Genomic DNA, 16,940 nt, shown 5'->3' on the forward strand with positions numbered 1-16,940 from the left:
AATGTGGAGGATATTTCCCCCTTACAGTTGCATTTGTACACCTTCCAGAAAATATTCGACATTGGAGCGACCGAAACCAACTTTTTCTTCTTTCCCTTTTTTTACAAAATGCTAGCTAAGTTTGACTGACATACTTCGAGACGCAAGGCTATGGTGAGCGCTTGGACTACATCTCGCCTTGGACTTCACGGAAGCTTCCCGCGGTATGCCCCGGTCTGAGCAGCAAGCATAGTGATATCAATTACGAACGTTGCATTCTTCCGAAACTGATCCCCGAAATGAACAGCAGGGTTAGCGTACCATTTCATTACGACTTGTCTAACATGATAAGCGAAAATCCGACGAAATAATGATAAATCACTAACCCACAGCCATTCCGCAGTATCTCCTTACGAATGAGCAGGTTGAAATTTTATAAGACGCGGACACGGCTAACACATTCAGTGCCTCCTTTTATTGAGTATTCACTAAAGAATGCGACGCACCCTTACCTTCCTTTCTTCCCACTTCTATGCCTATAATGCCTGCTATCATTTTCTTGGTACATGTAATTTCAAATATAATAGCTAATATTAAACTTTCATCCTCTGCAGGTTTCGATCAGACCACATCGAAGTACATAAAAACAATAAATTCATCTCTGTGGCATTCCTAACATTGTTGTTTTCACAGTCGCTGTCTTCTGGAAACCTTCCGAAAGAGTGGAAAGTGAGCGAGGTCGTTGCGATCTACAAATCGGGCAATAAAAGCCTGCGTTTAAACTAACGCGCCATTTTCATCACTTTCATGATTATATTGCGCCTGGTGTTACACTGACAAACATAAGGGAAAACTTCTACGTTTTTAGCGCACGCAAAGGGACGAGAGACACAAGTATTACGCAGACACAGCGGACACATAGTGTTGTGTCTGCGTCGTGCTTCTGTCTCTCGCCCTTTTTCGTGCGCTAAACACGTAAAAGTTATGGGATACCAACATGCCCACACTTACGCTATTATAAGGGACAAGACGCGGACGTACGTAGCGCAAAACTCCGTACCGCCAGTTGTGGCGGGCACGGAGCTTTGTGAACTTCAACAGCGTCTGCTGTGAGCTCGAACCAAGCTAACCGTCGAAAACGGTACGGCAGGGAAGACGAGATGACGTAAAAACAAATAACAGCAGTTTAATATATCGTTACTGGTGAGCGGTTTGCTCCAAGAAAAAAGTACAGAACCGTTCAGCGTGCGTGCACCTGCACTCAAGGGCGGAGATGTGTCTACGTGGCGGCTCGCTGGCCTATTTATACTCTCCCCCAGACGGGCAACCTCATGCTAACTTCCTTGCAGATGGCCTTGTCGGGGCACGTCTAGTCAACCCACACAGAGGAACACGGAGGCAAACCACTCCTTGTCGCAGAGGGGTTGAACATAAGTCACGTCGTGTCAACCTACACAGGGGAACATGAAGGGAAACCCCTCCTTGCCGTAGAGAGGTTGAACCTAGGAGAAAACAAAGTAGGATTTGCACTGGTGCATAATCCCGTCGCGCACACTTGGCGGACGAGCCTTTCATGTTGACGAACCTGACGAATAAGCACCTCGTGTCTCAGGCGTTTCGCATCTGTTCCATTCACTCCCGCACAGTGAACCGGAACAATCTCGGTCTCTGCATAAACATCTCAGTGTCCAGCTTATCTGTGACCGAACCGATGCTTTCAGCTCATCCGTGTTACCACGTGCCACTTAGCATTGGAGTAACCTGCCAAACGACGCAGTAGACATTCTTGAAGCTGTGTCTTTAAGAATACGCCTACACATTCTATTTCCACATTTCCTCACAACTAATCCTACTGTGCACCTAAGTTATCTCTAGCGAAGCACAACAGAACTACGGACAATGAAGAACTAGAGCAGCATGTAGGAGATCACCCACCTGTGCAGTGTGCAGCATCCAGTGCGAAATCGCCGGACTACACAAACGGAGCAGAGTTGCCCAATAGTCCGCCGTTTTGTTCTAAAGCAGTGCGCTAAAGATGACAAAACGCTTTGCAACTAATCCAACTTTCCAACTGAGAAGTTATATCAAACATCGACCAAGTAGAAGAAGGACTTCTGCTCACACTTGACCTCAAGAAGCATTTGATAACGTTTCGCGCAAAACAATATTGGAAGAACTCGAATTAACGAGACGCGAAGAATGCTCGTACGACTACGTGCTGGCTTTTCTTGCCAACCGTACTGCCACAATAAGCATCTTCCAAATCGCTTTCATTATGTTCAATATGCTCAGCTGAGAAACACCAATAGGGGTAATAATCTCACCCTCGCTGAGGAATATAGCGACATGTCTTCCGGCGCGACAGCTGGGCCAAACCGATGATTTGTGCTCCACATTGTAGGAAGACTACATAACGCTACAAGCGGCAAGGGACCCTCTGCGACATAAAGAACACGCACTAGAGCACGCAACCGAGGCAGTACAGAACTTCTCGAAAAGCAGTGGCTTAAAATGTGTCCCCTAAAAATGGGAGGTTCATCCGGGTACAATCGATGAGCTACTTATCCAATGGAACTGTCAAGACCATTGTGGTAGGACACAAGGTGCAAGAAGACACGAGGATGTGGTTCCTGAGTTCCAGATTTCAAAATAGTAGAAAAACACCCCACACCATCAAAACACTCCAAACTAGCAGAAGCAAAATCGCACAAATGGTCCTCCGCGTAACTGGTTGCAAAGCGGGCATGAAAGAACACGAAACGGTGAAGCTCGTCCAAGCACTAGTGATAAGACGAGTCACGTGCGGTCTACCTTTGTACGTTTTAGTCAGGAAGAGGAAAGGCAGCTCGACGTCATAATAACATCGGCGTATAAAGCGGCTCTCAGGCTGCCAAAGGGGACGTCCACAAAGTGCCTGGTAGCTGCAAGAGCACACAGTACACTGGAAGAGCTAAACCGAGGCACACTAATCTCTCAGAGGGAACGCCTGAGCTACATTCAGACGGGACTGGCCCCACTGACAAGGCCACGTATTCCCCCACATCCACAATTCATCATGGAAGACAAAGTACCCCTACCGACCTCAACACGAACTCAAATACGAGTGGTCCCTTACACAAAAACATGCACGCGGAGTACAATAAAGCAAGGCGTAAAGCATGCACACAGATATTAGCATAGTGTATGAAAATAATCTCAGGTACAACAGAATAAACACGGACGCAGCCGCGTACCCCAACCTACACCTGAACGGCAGCGAAGCATGAAAGAACAAGATGAAGTCAATGACAAACGTCGACCTGAAATCCCAACAACAATTCACGGCACCCGTCAAGGCAGAGCCACCGGCGGCTGCCAAAATTTTCGGTGTGGCAATTTTAATCGCTCACGCGGGACGCGCGCAAAAGACCCTCACCATAATCACAGACTAACAACAAGCATGTCGCGTGGTTCTTAGAGTTCAGTTGACCAAAACAAATCACTCAATAACACCGACAAACTCGCCCATCATCACCGAATCGTGTGGCTCCCAAGCCACACATGACTCGAAGAGAACGATCCGGCCGTTTCGACAGTACACATCCTTTCGATAGTGCACATAATGTACACAAAAAGGCGTACTTAGATATATGGTTTATAATCCAATGGAAGTAACGCTATATAAAACATCCTATCAAAAAACATTCTGTATTCCTTTTCACTGGCCGGTGTTTCGTCAAATGCATAAAAATCAGCGTCATTGCGGTTGGCGCCGGCGAGTTCTGCACAATGCGGTCACCGCCACAGTCAAACTTGCACTCAGCGACAAAACGCCGCAGGCACAAAGCCACCATGACAAAGAAAAGGAACAATTCAGGTAACTGCCGTGCAGCTACTAAGGCTATGTGCAGTAAAGCAGACGTGAAAATCGCTGTCCGCAATATCGGGTGTGTAGACGTTTTTGTGCGCTACTTTGGCATTGCTTAGAGAAACAAATATAAATTCATGGAAATTTACGTTCACGTCGTAAATGAATAGGCAGCGCACTATATTAGCTCCAAATGCCACTCACCAAGGATATCAGGCCACAAATTCGTTTCTGTAATTCTCGGTGGCCTTTAAAATGCTGCTTACTTTAACAATACCAGAGTACGTGATATCATAAAGCAATGTTCGCGTTGAAGTCAACGTCAGCGAAAACATCAGAATATTGTGTAGAAATACCTTTTCTCGCATAAAATTTTTAGCGGTTGCTTTTACAATTCATGGATTGTAAGGTGACTTAGCGGACGAAAAATGTCATTTGGAAAAAGAAAAAGATCATATCTCTGCTTAACGAATAAGAGCATTAAGGGATAACATATGTTTGTGTAATTCAAAGTTCACAAAATTCTGCACGCGCTTAGGTTCCTGTTTAAATAATAGATAATATTACTCTCCGCTCTTTTTCTGCCGTATGGTCTTGCCCTCTTACATTCAGTTGTACGCTTTGGATCTTGAACGTTCCTTGGAGGAAAGAAAAGCCGTTGCAGAAGCGCTATTAGTTACTCGACTAGAATTAGAAGGAAAGATAAACAAAATTCCAGAGGAACATTTATTTCTAGAAAAAGTTATCTAGAACGCTTCTGAGTGAAACTGGTGCAGCGGATGCACGAAGGCGCCGACATTTTCGCACATTCAGGAATTGTGTGTTCGACCAATCTTACGAAAGAGTGGAGACGTAGCAGTACGTGCAAAGCGTCTCTCATCTCAAACTGCATGTGAGTTACCAGTACACTAGAAGACAGAAACTTGCAGTTTCTCAAGTAACGCGAATCGGTCACGTGACAGGTGGTCCAATATTATAGGCAGGATGTGTTAAACTTGTTATCTGGTAATGCAGTAAACATCAACGTTGGTGGCTGGGTAATTTCTCTCGAGAAAAAAGTATAAAGAAATCTGCATTGCATGTCGATTACAGTCCGTGATAACGTCATTTGAGGAAGTGATGCTACCAAATTGCTGAGAAGCGGCAACACATGAACCTAATTTTTACAAATACCGCCTTTGACTTCTTACCACTGCCTTCGCTGAAATTCTTTCAGTTGGCTGCTGGTCTATATAGATAAGCTGCTGAGGCGCAGGGTAAACAAATCCCATTACCCGAAAGCAATCTAATGTCTTTATGTGCAATTATATTCTATGCTGTTACGGCGAATGTAGTCAATGCACTGAGGGGTGCGGTGTCCTTTGGACGTAAACCTTCCCCAAAGCGCAAGTGTCAATAGGCTGTTGTAAAGCAGGCGACTTGATTCACTGAGGAGGTTACACTTCTGTGTGGTGGAATGGAAGGACGTCGTTATATTTACCTATTCTTTCACATGCTTCTACTCGCACGTGACATTACAACAAGGTTTGTTTATGCTCTTCCCCTCAATGCTGCGTTACAGGCAAGCTGCTAAGCAGGGTGTCAGCCAATCATAACCGACGGAATGTCCGCGCTCGCAAAGTGCGGTATTCTCTGCTGAAGTATTGGCTGATTGCCTGAGAGGTGAACAGCATGTGTTCTCCCAGCCACTCCATCGATGCCCCTGCAGAGAAGAATACGGCACCTGGAGAACGCGGTGACATATGCCAGGGAAGTTTCGTAAAAGGGGTTGTTTCGTACTGCCTTTCGTGATCAGCCATCACTGTGTCGATCGTGCTGGTATCATACCAAACGCTATCATGAGATGCAGTTGCCTAAATCCTAGTGAAGGAGGAATCTGTCTATCTAAATGAGGTTTTGCGAACACGGAACAAGAACTTGAACGGTTATAAAAAAACTGAAAAAGCGCATTCTACAATACAGAGAAGAAAATTTCAACGCTCTTAATTCCTGTAGCGCTGCATGTCATAATTCCATGCTTTTCAGTAAATATTTATTGGCGATAAGCGACATGTAGTTGAATTTACTACATGTATAAGGTTGTAACGCTTGTACATAAAGAGCGACGGCCGTTAGCGTTTCATGCGAAGTAGGCTAAAAAATAATTATAAAGTAAGCCCGAGCTCGCACATTAGCCATTCAGACAAAGGCACATTTTGGAATGCACCGAAATCTGTTATATTGTTCTTATTATTTCCTGTACCGCTAGATATTAGAGAAGTGCATATTTCTGAGGGGCAAATGCCTGCGAGAAAATGTCACTAGCATAGCTTCGCAAGCCACTTCTCGCTATTCCTTCTTCACCTTTGGATCTAGCGCTAAGGTCAATGATAACGTCAGCAAAAGATACCTAGTCTTCCATGTCTGACGTCACGGATGCTTATGTTGGAATTTGCAGATGTGGCGGCCTATTTCACATAGGTTTACTCATCACCACCATTTACTATAAGCTCCTTAAGTTAGTCCAACTTATAACCCAAAAATACAACTCAAACAATAAAGCTGTAGGGTGGTCCGAATTCCTTCGTAGTTAACGCTGATATCTCACATTAGCATACATCCATCTTTACCGATATCATGAGCCTTTGCTTTTGTCCAAATCGCTACTTATCAAAAAATTTTAAAGATTGACCTATTACTCCTTTAAGTCCGATGGGCGAGTTTTACTTGGTTATATCTTTTTTATTGTAACTTGTGTTAAGGACGATTCTATATCGCCCACATGTTCGGGCGCTGTCTCTAAGTTGCAATAACGTATCAGGCTCTTTCAATCGTTTTCGATGTTCTGGCGAGTTCCCTTTTTGCCACTAGGAAGCTTACAAACTCCGTGCTACTGCTTTCATACAGTTGAGATCTCAAAATGTGTGTCTACCAGTCGCCTGTTTACGTTCCCGTCGTGAAAGCGATGATTTCATTTGACGACTTCATCATGCTTCCAATGTGACGTGCTTTGGAAGAAAAATTCACCGACAATCACGATACTCCGTAATTGCGAAAGTTGAGCGCCGCTCCAGGAATGTTTTCATTTCGCGATATACTGAGGCAAATAATTTGAGAGATACATTTATTACGTACTGTTACAGGCCACTTTTTATTTTCCGCACATATCCAATCTTCATGAAACACCGCTCTCCAAATTCATGATGGTCATAAAGGAAGCCTGGTAGCGAATAGGTGGATATGTCTTTGAGGTGCTGCACCAATGCCTGGTTCTGAATGATAAAGTGCCCATGCAAGTGTTTCGCGAGGTCGTCACAGCGGTTGGTGTACTTACGAGGAAGAGCAAGAAAAGAACGACCGCGTATATGGCGGGGTCTTCTCGGGGGCGGCGCTTAGCTTCTGATTCGGCGGCGCGCACCTCTGGGTTCTGACGTCGGCGGCTGTGAGCATCTGCTCGAGCAGCTCGTTTAGCAGCTGCGTCGGAAGAAGCATTTGCACCGGCTGAGTAGCTCATGGTTCAGAAAGAACTGCCTTATACAATTTTGTATAATAATGATAATGCCACGTAGTAGTGGCAGTGAAGAACTACACTTTCTCGAAAGTGTCGAACCGTCTGTCACAATAGTTCATTTCCTATTAAAACAGCACTTAAAGAGCTGTCTCAGCTTTACTATACTACACAAAAACATGTTTCCATTAATTATGAAAACTTGTGATTCCATGGGCGGAATCGGAGCTAGTTGTGGTAGAAGACGACGACGAACGTGCGAGGAGGGGTACGCGAGCGTTGGCGCGGTTCCGCCGACGCCAACACCCAACCCAAGAGCGAACACCTAAGATGTGCGCCCTAAAGGAACTGACAGTGGCGACACCATTTTCTGCGCTATAAACACAGACAGTGACTCTGGTGTCAGTGACCCCTACTATAGATTAGATATGGCGAGACAGCAGACGTGATTAGGCGGACGGAAGCCTCCACCAGTGTCAACTATTTATAAATTTCTGCATTTTCAGGCAATTATGAGGTTACTACCCACATGTGATATATAATTCTTGCTTGCAAAAAATGCACTGTCGAGATGGGCAACCAACAGGAATGTCATTTGAAAATCGCATTTGTGGACTATTTGCCGGCATTTGAAGGTTAATGAAATACGTGCAGAGGTATCAGTCTATTTCAGAATAGTTATTACCGTTGCTTGACGTGACCAGGACTGTGCTGTCAATAAATAAAAGTGTTGTTCAAACAAGAAATATGCTCAACCTGCGAATGAGCGGGGAAAAAATATTACACTAATGAGCAATGTGATCGTGCTAATTGATAAAGCCTTCCTAACTTCGGTTCCCGAAAGAGGAAAGAAAGAGAAACAAGCACAAAGAAGAAGCGCTCGTGCGTCTGTCGTTGCTCAGGCACTATTGAATGTTGTGTACACGGTCAAGACAAATGTGCATCATTGAGACAAAGACTGAAAGTAACAAAAATATGAAGACATTTACATGCGCTACATATGAGACAATGACCCCCAATACTGGAAGGTTATTACCTCTAGGTTACCATATCTGCAGATTTCTTCTTTTTCTTTTCAGCAAATCTTTCAGTTTAATTTAGGGTGCTCAAAACCATTTTATGCAAGTTTTTATTGCTTTGTCAAAAAAAGACACCTCAGTCAGAACGTTTGTATTTCAAGTAAATGTCGAAAATCAATGGACGGTACGCAGGTAAACAATGAAGTGTGTATATGTGTGTGTTAGGGATTCATATTATGCTTTTCGTTCGTGTTTGGCCTCTTTAGACACATCATATGAAGCGCTTATGTTTCCCCGCATCTCTGCGAGGACCAAAAACGGTAGCAATATCATAATTGCAGCAAACGGGGACCATTTCTCGGCTGACGTTTAGAGGCATGTAGGTTAATTAAATTATTTGAAAGTAATTCCAAAAATATTGCTTTTGCCCAAAATCCATGATGGATACGAAGCATGCATATAAATTCTGCGGTCTCCTCAAGAAACTATACCAAGGACATGACCAGTATTTTGACGAAGTAGCAACCATGGTGTGTGTGCCGAAATTTGTTTGATATGTGTCGGGCTAACAAATGGATATGTAGAAAACCACGTTTTCAAGCTTCCCAGTGCGTGCCATTACCCCAGTGTTTTGCAAGGCCGTAAAACAACTCCCCATGACAGAAAGCTAAAACTTCGGGTTGATGCTAAGTGTTGTACGTGGCGAAAGCCACAAGTTCCTGGCCTAATTAGAAACGTTGCAAAAAGTTGCTCAATTCTCAATTACTTCCCATTTCCATGCGTCATACCGGATTCGCAGTTAGTTTCTCCGGTGTCTAATTGAACCAAATAAGACATTTTGTTCATATTTAGCAAAACTGATGGGGACACCATGAGAAATGCGTAGTGCGCGGGCAATTGCAGTTTTTGCAATAAATTATGAATGGAATTGCACTGAAGCCTCATCAGTTTGTTTACCGAGCAGCATAGAATTTATTCCACTATGCTGGCATAAATACAGATTTCACTGAGGTCAAGTTTAGAGAAAAAGGGGAACGCTGTGGAGAACATGTTTGCGAAGTTGAATGCATCTGAAAGATGTGCGTGAAAGTTTAAATTTTGGAGCAATGGGCGGCATTTCAAATGCGATGTGTAGTGAAAGTTTAACGTGTTTTATTTAGGTAACAGAGTCGGAAATGATTCCGCAACCCTCCATTCTTTGAAATGCTATTGATCCAGCCGCTGCTGTCTCTGCCACAGATCTGAAGCTTTTCTACGAAAGAAACTACGAACCCACTGGCAACCTTTGTGCGACCCGGAAACAAATAATAAGCTTTAGGTGACTAAGCGACAGTTAGATTTCTGGTCCTCTGCAACGAAAAGCCGCCGAACTGATGTTCTATTCGGTCGTCTCAGAATAGGACACGCATATGGCACCCATAATTTGCTGCTTACTATAAATGATCCTCTAACTCTAGGCAGCTGTGAGGAAACGCTGACACTCCTCCATGTCCTCCCGGAGTATCGGGAAACCGAAGATCAGAGAAAGAAATATTCTCTTCAAGCATACCAGTAGCACATCCCTCTTCATCTGGTAATCTTCCTTGGGGGACGATCATCGCGGGACGATCGGGGGGGGATCCAAATTATTTGGGCGCCAGTGCACTCTTCTCTCCTCCAGCAAGAAGGTGAATCACAGCGTAGCTCGAGGAGATACTGGGCGAACAAGTCCGCCTTTTGCAGCCGGTAATAAGAAACCACATTGTAGCTAGAAATGAATCACCAATCACTATCGGCTGGGACGGGTCCGCTATCCACCAGCTCATCCCTAGCTAACCAAGAAACAAGCGGTGGCATGGCGTCTACTGAGAAGAAACGTATCTGAACCCGGTGGCCTGTAGCAGGTTCTATACAGGGCAATACGACGATAAATGACAATTATGTAAGGGTGGGCTGGATGATCAACATATATTGTGCGTGTTCCACAAGGCCGATCCTTTTAAGGGTCGTAAAATTTCACATCGGGTGCAGTGGGAGGACCTGCTGCTAAGCTCACACCAGCGAGACCATGCATGAGTCGTCCAGCTGCCCGAAGTAGTCGCACAGACCCAGGGGAACTCGCCGCCTGCTAGGCGGAGGCAGGCTGCGTCCTCCCCATGATTGCTGACGACAAAAAGTTGACTTGCTTTCTCTTTTAATACTAGAATTCAAGAAAACTTTTGCGGCACCGTCTACAAGAGTTTTCTCTAGGCCACTTTGACTACTAAGAAATACCGAGAAGTGTATTTGATTCGTTCTTTGCTAAGCATGCACTGACCAAAAATGTGGGCATGTTAGTAGAAATGCATAAATTCCACGAATTCGGAAACTGTGGTTTAAAGGTCATAAACAGGGATAAGGTGCCTCAGAAAAGCTGGCCTGAGGCATCTTATCCCTGTTTCACCTTATCCCGTATCACCTTATGAGGCACCTTATCCCTGTTTATAACCTTTATAGCACAGTGTGCTATTCCATCTGTCAGCCCCTTTCTTGATTATGAGTCCGGAAACTAAGATTTGGCATGTTGAATATTCACGAAATGCACATTTGGTTCAGCAATTTACGTTGAACATCTTGCGACAAGACATCATGGAAGACCATGTACACATTTTAAAAAATCGTACTTTTATTTTTCTTAGCTGTGATAAAGAAATCCGTGTGGCGATTCTGCGATATCGCAACTCGTTCAAAAGGCAAAAAGTGACATTCTGACATACGCGTTCGCAGGAAGGGCTGTTTGATTCCTTCCAAGTTTTCCTTTTCATGTTGATGCAAAATGTATACGTCATCCGAGTGATTTAACAACAACATAAAGACTGGGTATGCCAGCTGTCTTCGCTCCTGCCCTATAGAAAGAAAAGCCGGGGAGGGGAAAAATGAGCAAAGCTTTCATAGCATCTGGTCTGTTCAACGCTTAGGTCAAGAGCACCGTCCAAATTTAAACTTTTTCGTAGAACCAGTCAGCACTTACGAATTTCTTAACGTCTTATCGCTGCTTCATATGTGGTGCTATTTATTATTTGGGAATTGTTCTGATCTGTCACAGGATTAACACATATTTAACGCCACGTGAGCATGCCCAGTCAGTAGCCGAGACGTTTGCGTCAACAGAGGACTGTGCTGTTTGGGAAGCCCTATACTTATTTGGAAAGAAGCAGTGCATCAGGCCAAGTGATGTCGCTTGCGAGGAGAATCACAGTCCTTCTTCCTCTGCTGTCTTTTTTGCTAATGTGAGTATAATTTGAAATGCTTTTATAAAGAGGTGCGAGAGCAGCTCCGAACAATGTGTCATTCGCATCATGAAAAAATAATATTACCTATGAAGATAAAAGATAATATATTTGAACGAGGTGGTGGTTAGGGCTAGATAGCAATGATATGACCTTGTATCTGTGGCGCAAACGTGAAGGGAGCAAGAAAAATAACATCTCAGAAAAATAAATAAACTTGATTATTTAAATCAAAACCATAATAATTTGCTGCACCACAACGCATGCTATAAAAAAAATCATTATGCGTAACTTACGGCAGTCGTCTTTGACTGTGCGCGTTTTTAACGACGCAAAATTAACTAATCCTCCGACAAGGGTTGCTGGTAACTTACTCGATAAAAAATTCAGCTTAGAGGCAAAAAAAGTATTATTGGCCTTTATGCAGAAAGGACACATAGCAACACAGATTTTGTATGCATACGACCAAATGAGCCTGCGTATATTTATTGTTTTACAGCACGACACTGTACTATAAAACTGAAACCTCACTCGTCTACGGTTTATTGTGAACTAGTTTATCTTTATTTTAAATTATATCAAATGACACATTTCCATATTTCATTATGTACGTAGCCGTCAAATAAAGTGTTCGCATTTGCGAACATGGGGCTTTCTTGTGGTACTTTTGTAGGAGTTATGTTGAAAGACCTTAGGAAAGCCTAAGAAATCACAATGAAAGGCACCACACTAGATTGACATGTGTGACTTTAGTTTATTCGTGAGTCGAATACACAAAGAAGCAATTATAAGTGCTTAACTCCTAGACAGGTTTCAATATTTCAAATTGATCTTAAGACGACGATCTCGCTTGTGCTAAAAAAGACATAGAGAGAAACATAGTGTTATCGGGAAAAAATTCAAAAATGTTCTATACAACCATAGGGAGCTGAAAGAAAATAATTTTTGCGGTGTTTGGGCGCCCCTCCTTTAACCAAGATCGGTCTGTAAAAAGCCTCCACCGTGGCTGTGGGAGGCTGACTAAAAGTGCTGTTGGGCATCTACTCATAAAATAGACAAAGGTATTGTCTCGGTTAGCTGGTCCACCGTTATGACATACGTCAACACTTAGAAAAAAGGTATATGTCCCAATGCGGAGGATATTCCCCTCTTACAGATGCATTTGGACGCCCTACGAAAAATATCCCACATGGGAGCGATCGAAATCTCGTCTTTGTTTTTTGCCCTTTTTTTACGAAAGGCTACATTCGTTTGACCGGCATCTTTTGATAAGCAAGGCTGCGGTGAGCACTTGTAATTTATCTCGCGTTCGACATCACAGCAGTTTTCCGCGCTATGCCCCGGTCTGAGCAGCAAGCATAGAGATACCACTATCGCAGGTTGCGGTCGTCCAACATTGATCCAAGAAACGGACAACAGGGTTAGTGGAGCTTTCCCAAAAGACCACCCCTGAAGAAGAACTGAAGCTGAAGAACTGAAGCTGATGCACGAACCAATAGGTCACCGCAGCTGCTGAAGCACGTTTCTGTCCAAGCTAAAGAAGGATTCAGGTTTACTCTAGCAGCAGAGGTGGCGTGCGTTCTCCAGAGCCAGTCATTCTCGAGCACGTGAAGCAAGACATGTCTGGCTAACGAGCCTTGGGCGACATGGTTTTTATTTCGGCTTGCATATACTTATATACAGGCTATCCCACATAACTTGGAGCAAAATTGTGAAAATATTGAAGTCCCACATAGCTGCGCAGAACCAAAGTAATGTGTTTGGTAGTGGATTTGCATATTTTCAAGAGGTTTGGCACTAGTTACGCGGCACGCCCATGAATATGTATCAGCCTTCTGAGTATTTGATTCGTGAACGTGCGCTAGGCCATGCAGTGTTACGTGAACGCCAGGGCGGACAAGGAATACGCGCCACAGTTTGAGCGCACATCGTATGAATAGTGTCGCAATCAACCTAGGTAGTGGCATTTCACTGTGGTATGATCACTAAGATGTGTGCATTAGAATGCAAAGTGATCGGTCAAGATAAAATGATAGTATGTGAAAAGTGACGTTGATTTAGTAGCTAAAATGATAGTGAGGAAAATGACAGCTGTATCTCTTGTTAAGTGAGAGAAACTTGTACCAGTCGGACTAGTGGAACTTTTCAGGGAAATTAGCGGGAAGTGGTACACGCAGAAATAAAGCGTTTATGTTCGTCTTTATATGCGTAATTTGGGCGCAAATTTCTCTCAATTTTTGTCGGCTGCTAAGTCACATCGTTCCGTGCCTTCATCTGCAAGGTAGCGCATGTTAGCCGCCTGAATCTCTAATATGACCCACTAAACTTGTGTTCTCCCCGAGTTGGCAGGCTGCAGCCACACGTCGACAAATGATTGGCGGAATCGCCTTGCTGACTCAGCCTGCAGTACATTTCAGGAGCTTTCAGGAACTGCAGAACTTTCAGGAACATTCCTACACTGGCTTTGTTAGATTTGTCCGAGTGCCGTGGCACAATTCTGAGTGTAATGAGGCAGCACGAAAATAAATTTTTGCTGGAACTCCACTGTTTTAACCGGCCGCAGCAAACCTCATACTTTCGATGGTGTAGTGGGAAAATTACATGTAAAAATAGGCACATGGAAACTGAACCCGTAACCTCGCCGTGTCAGACGTCGACACTTAGACTGCGATGGTGTCGATGGGAACTAATGCGGACAAGTCGAGAATGCAAAACTCGCAGCGCAAGAGTATACGGCATTGCCCAAGTGATACTAATCGATAGAATACGTACATTGACATAGTAGGAAAAGTAAAAGCAGAAAAGGCGACATAAGCTCCACTGTGGATTTCACCAGCTTAGAAAGAGAGGCATCCGACATTTTGAAAGGATATGCAGTCGCTGGCAGCGAAGGCCGAAGGTTATAAATGCTTCGTATTAAACAATAACGGGTGCGAGAAATGTATTCATCAAAACAAATGTGTTCAAGGACCAAAAAAGGATGTGTGCAAAATGTGCAGATGCTGGAGTGACGACAACCTTCTTCAACGCCGCAATTCCAGGGGAGTGGTAAATTAATGGGGAATACGGTTTCTACCGTACAATGATGTCATCACAATTTTAAAGACCTTGTCATTGTACAAATACACGAAAAGTGTATAACCGCAATCTTCTTGTGTACTTAATTATTAGTAAAGGAAAATAAAGTGACGTGGCTTGGCAGAAAATAGCCAAAAGAAACGCAATGCTTCTTCTAAAAACACTAAATTCTAAATACAGTTTAAACTAGTCATAAGGGCCGATTTACGCTCAAACCGCCCATCGCCGCACGCCGCACCGCATGCATGCGGTTCGTGAAAAACGGGCGGTCGTCGCGATCGGTCACAAAATTGCATTTACGCTCAAACCGCATGATGCGGCGCAGTTCGCATGCGCCCTCTGGTTGTCCAAATAGGTAACCAGCAACTGGCAACATGCATCAGCGAGTTGGCAACCTCGAGTGCTGGCGAACAGTAATATTTCGCACCGTGCCAGAATTTTGTTATTACGTTTGCTGTATTATTAGTTATTTTTTTATTAGTTAGCTCGAGCAGTTCGAATGCGCCTGCATCCGCACTTCGGTTTGGGGCCGCGACGTCTGTTGAAAGCTGGCAAACATTCGGCAGTGAGCAGAGCAAGACTGTTCGAAGTCGGCAACTATCGCCAACAGCAGACGACACTAGCATATTTTTGTCGATGTAGGTTGAACCTTCCGCATCATGGTGAAAGCACTGTCACATTCTGTGCTGCATGTGTGGCATTGACGTGGTGACCCACCTTTGGAGCACTGTGCAGTCGTCGTACCTGTGCCGCTTTTTTGTGATTAGTTTATTGCTACCGCATAATGTTGCGGCAACATACGTCACTATGTGCTCGGTTGTGTACGGCGCGCTGGCGAAGTTTTTGTAGCTGTGCTAGCGAAAGCTTGTGTTGTGGACAAGCGACGCACCATCGCTCCTCGGCTGGACGAAGTACCAGCGCGGAGAAACGGGAAGCGACCCCACCCCGAATCGAGTTCCGAGAATCCTCCGTCGTCCTCAGCGTCTCGGCTACCGGACAGGGACCGAGAGTTTGCCCCCTCGAACACATGCAGCTCTCGCCTGCGTCTTTTGTAGAAAATACAGTCTGTTTTCTGCCACCAACCGATGCGCACTCCTTTCACGGATGGGGCCAGACCCCGTACGTAACACTGGCGATGAGGCAGGAGTTGCGAAGCGGATCTATAAGTTTTCGAAGTTAGGGCCATGGCTACAGGACGAATGCACGGCGCTGTCGAGCCTTTCTCGGGCAAATCATGGGAATCGTGGATCCAGCGCCTCGACTTTTACTTCGTGGCGAGCGACGTCAGCGAAGAAGCGGGCACTTCTCCTCACGCTTTGTGGTGCCGACACTGCTGATAGCGCCGAAGATCGCGGCAGAAGTCAACTTAAATGATTTAGTGACACTTCTTAGGCGGCACTTCGACGACAGGAGATCCAAGCTTTAGAGCCGGTACGTGTTTCAAAGACCCGACCAACGGCCAGACGAGTCGATCAGCAGCTGCGGCCCTCGGAACCTTGACAGCTGACTGCAACTTCGGAGCGCTGCCTTCGGCTACAATATCGACGACGTCACCTGACACCCAAACGACCGCTTCAGCGGCGAACCCAACTATGCCGTCCCAAGATGTGATGCTGCGGGACAGGTTCGTCCGCGGCGTCTGGGACGAACATCTTCCGCAGAGACTGTTCGCAGAAAAAGCCTGACATTTCAATGCGCTGTGGACTTAGTCTTGTCAGCGGAAAGTGCGTCAAGGCATCAGCGAGATATCAAAGGAGTGGCAAACTCGGGGGAAATTAACAGGACGTTGCAAATCAAGCCAGGAGGCAAGCATACGTCAGCGCGACATTGCTATCGATGCGACGGCTTGTACGACCCTGAAACATGCAAATTCAAGACAGCCGAGTGCCGTTTCTGCTCCAAGGAAGGTCACGTCGAGCACGCCTGCATCTCAAAGAAAAAGAAAAACGCGGAACCACGCTCCGACAACTAGCAGGTACGGGCACACAGTGTCAAACCACCACCTGTCAGCAAATCCTGCTGCAAACTGCACACAGATAGTGTACGTACACACTGGCCCAAGTTCCTCGTGGACTTGATAGTGGAGGGAAAGCCAGTCCAGTTTGAGGTGGACACAGGTTTGAGGTGGCATGCGCCCTGATAAGCGAGGACACGAACTACAGAAGGTGGAAGAAAAGCACTCTGTGGCTTTCATGTGAGCTGCTCGATTTGTGCACATGGTCAGGTAAACAATTACACGTCCTGGGCTCCGCAGAAGTTCATCTGATGTTGAGATCAAAGGA

General features: G+C 45.0%; 2 long non-coding RNA genes across 2 annotated transcripts in view; one reads left to right on the forward strand and one right to left on the reverse strand.

Moving 5' to 3' along the window:
• Nucleotides 1–10,975: 10,975 nt before the first annotated feature.
• The window catches only part of LOC129380445 (uncharacterized), a 44,686-nt gene continuing 38,721 nt past the window's right edge, over nt 10,976–16,940 (reverse strand). The window contains exon 3 of the long non-coding RNA XR_008608474.1: nt 10,976–11,196. This is a non-coding gene — a long non-coding RNA (uncharacterized lncRNA). The remainder of the gene's footprint in view (nt 11,197–16,940) is intronic.
• LOC129380447 (uncharacterized) overlaps nt 11,219–16,940 on the forward strand; it is a 29,298-nt gene continuing 23,576 nt past the window's right edge. The window contains exon 1 of the long non-coding RNA XR_008608477.2: nt 11,219–11,580. This is a non-coding gene — a long non-coding RNA (uncharacterized lncRNA). The remainder of the gene's footprint in view (nt 11,581–16,940) is intronic.

This window comes from Dermacentor andersoni, chromosome 3 (assembly GCF_023375885.2).
Source record: "Dermacentor andersoni chromosome 3, qqDerAnde1_hic_scaffold, whole genome shotgun sequence".
NCBI lineage: Eukaryota > Metazoa > Arthropoda > Arachnida > Ixodida > Ixodidae > Dermacentor > Dermacentor andersoni.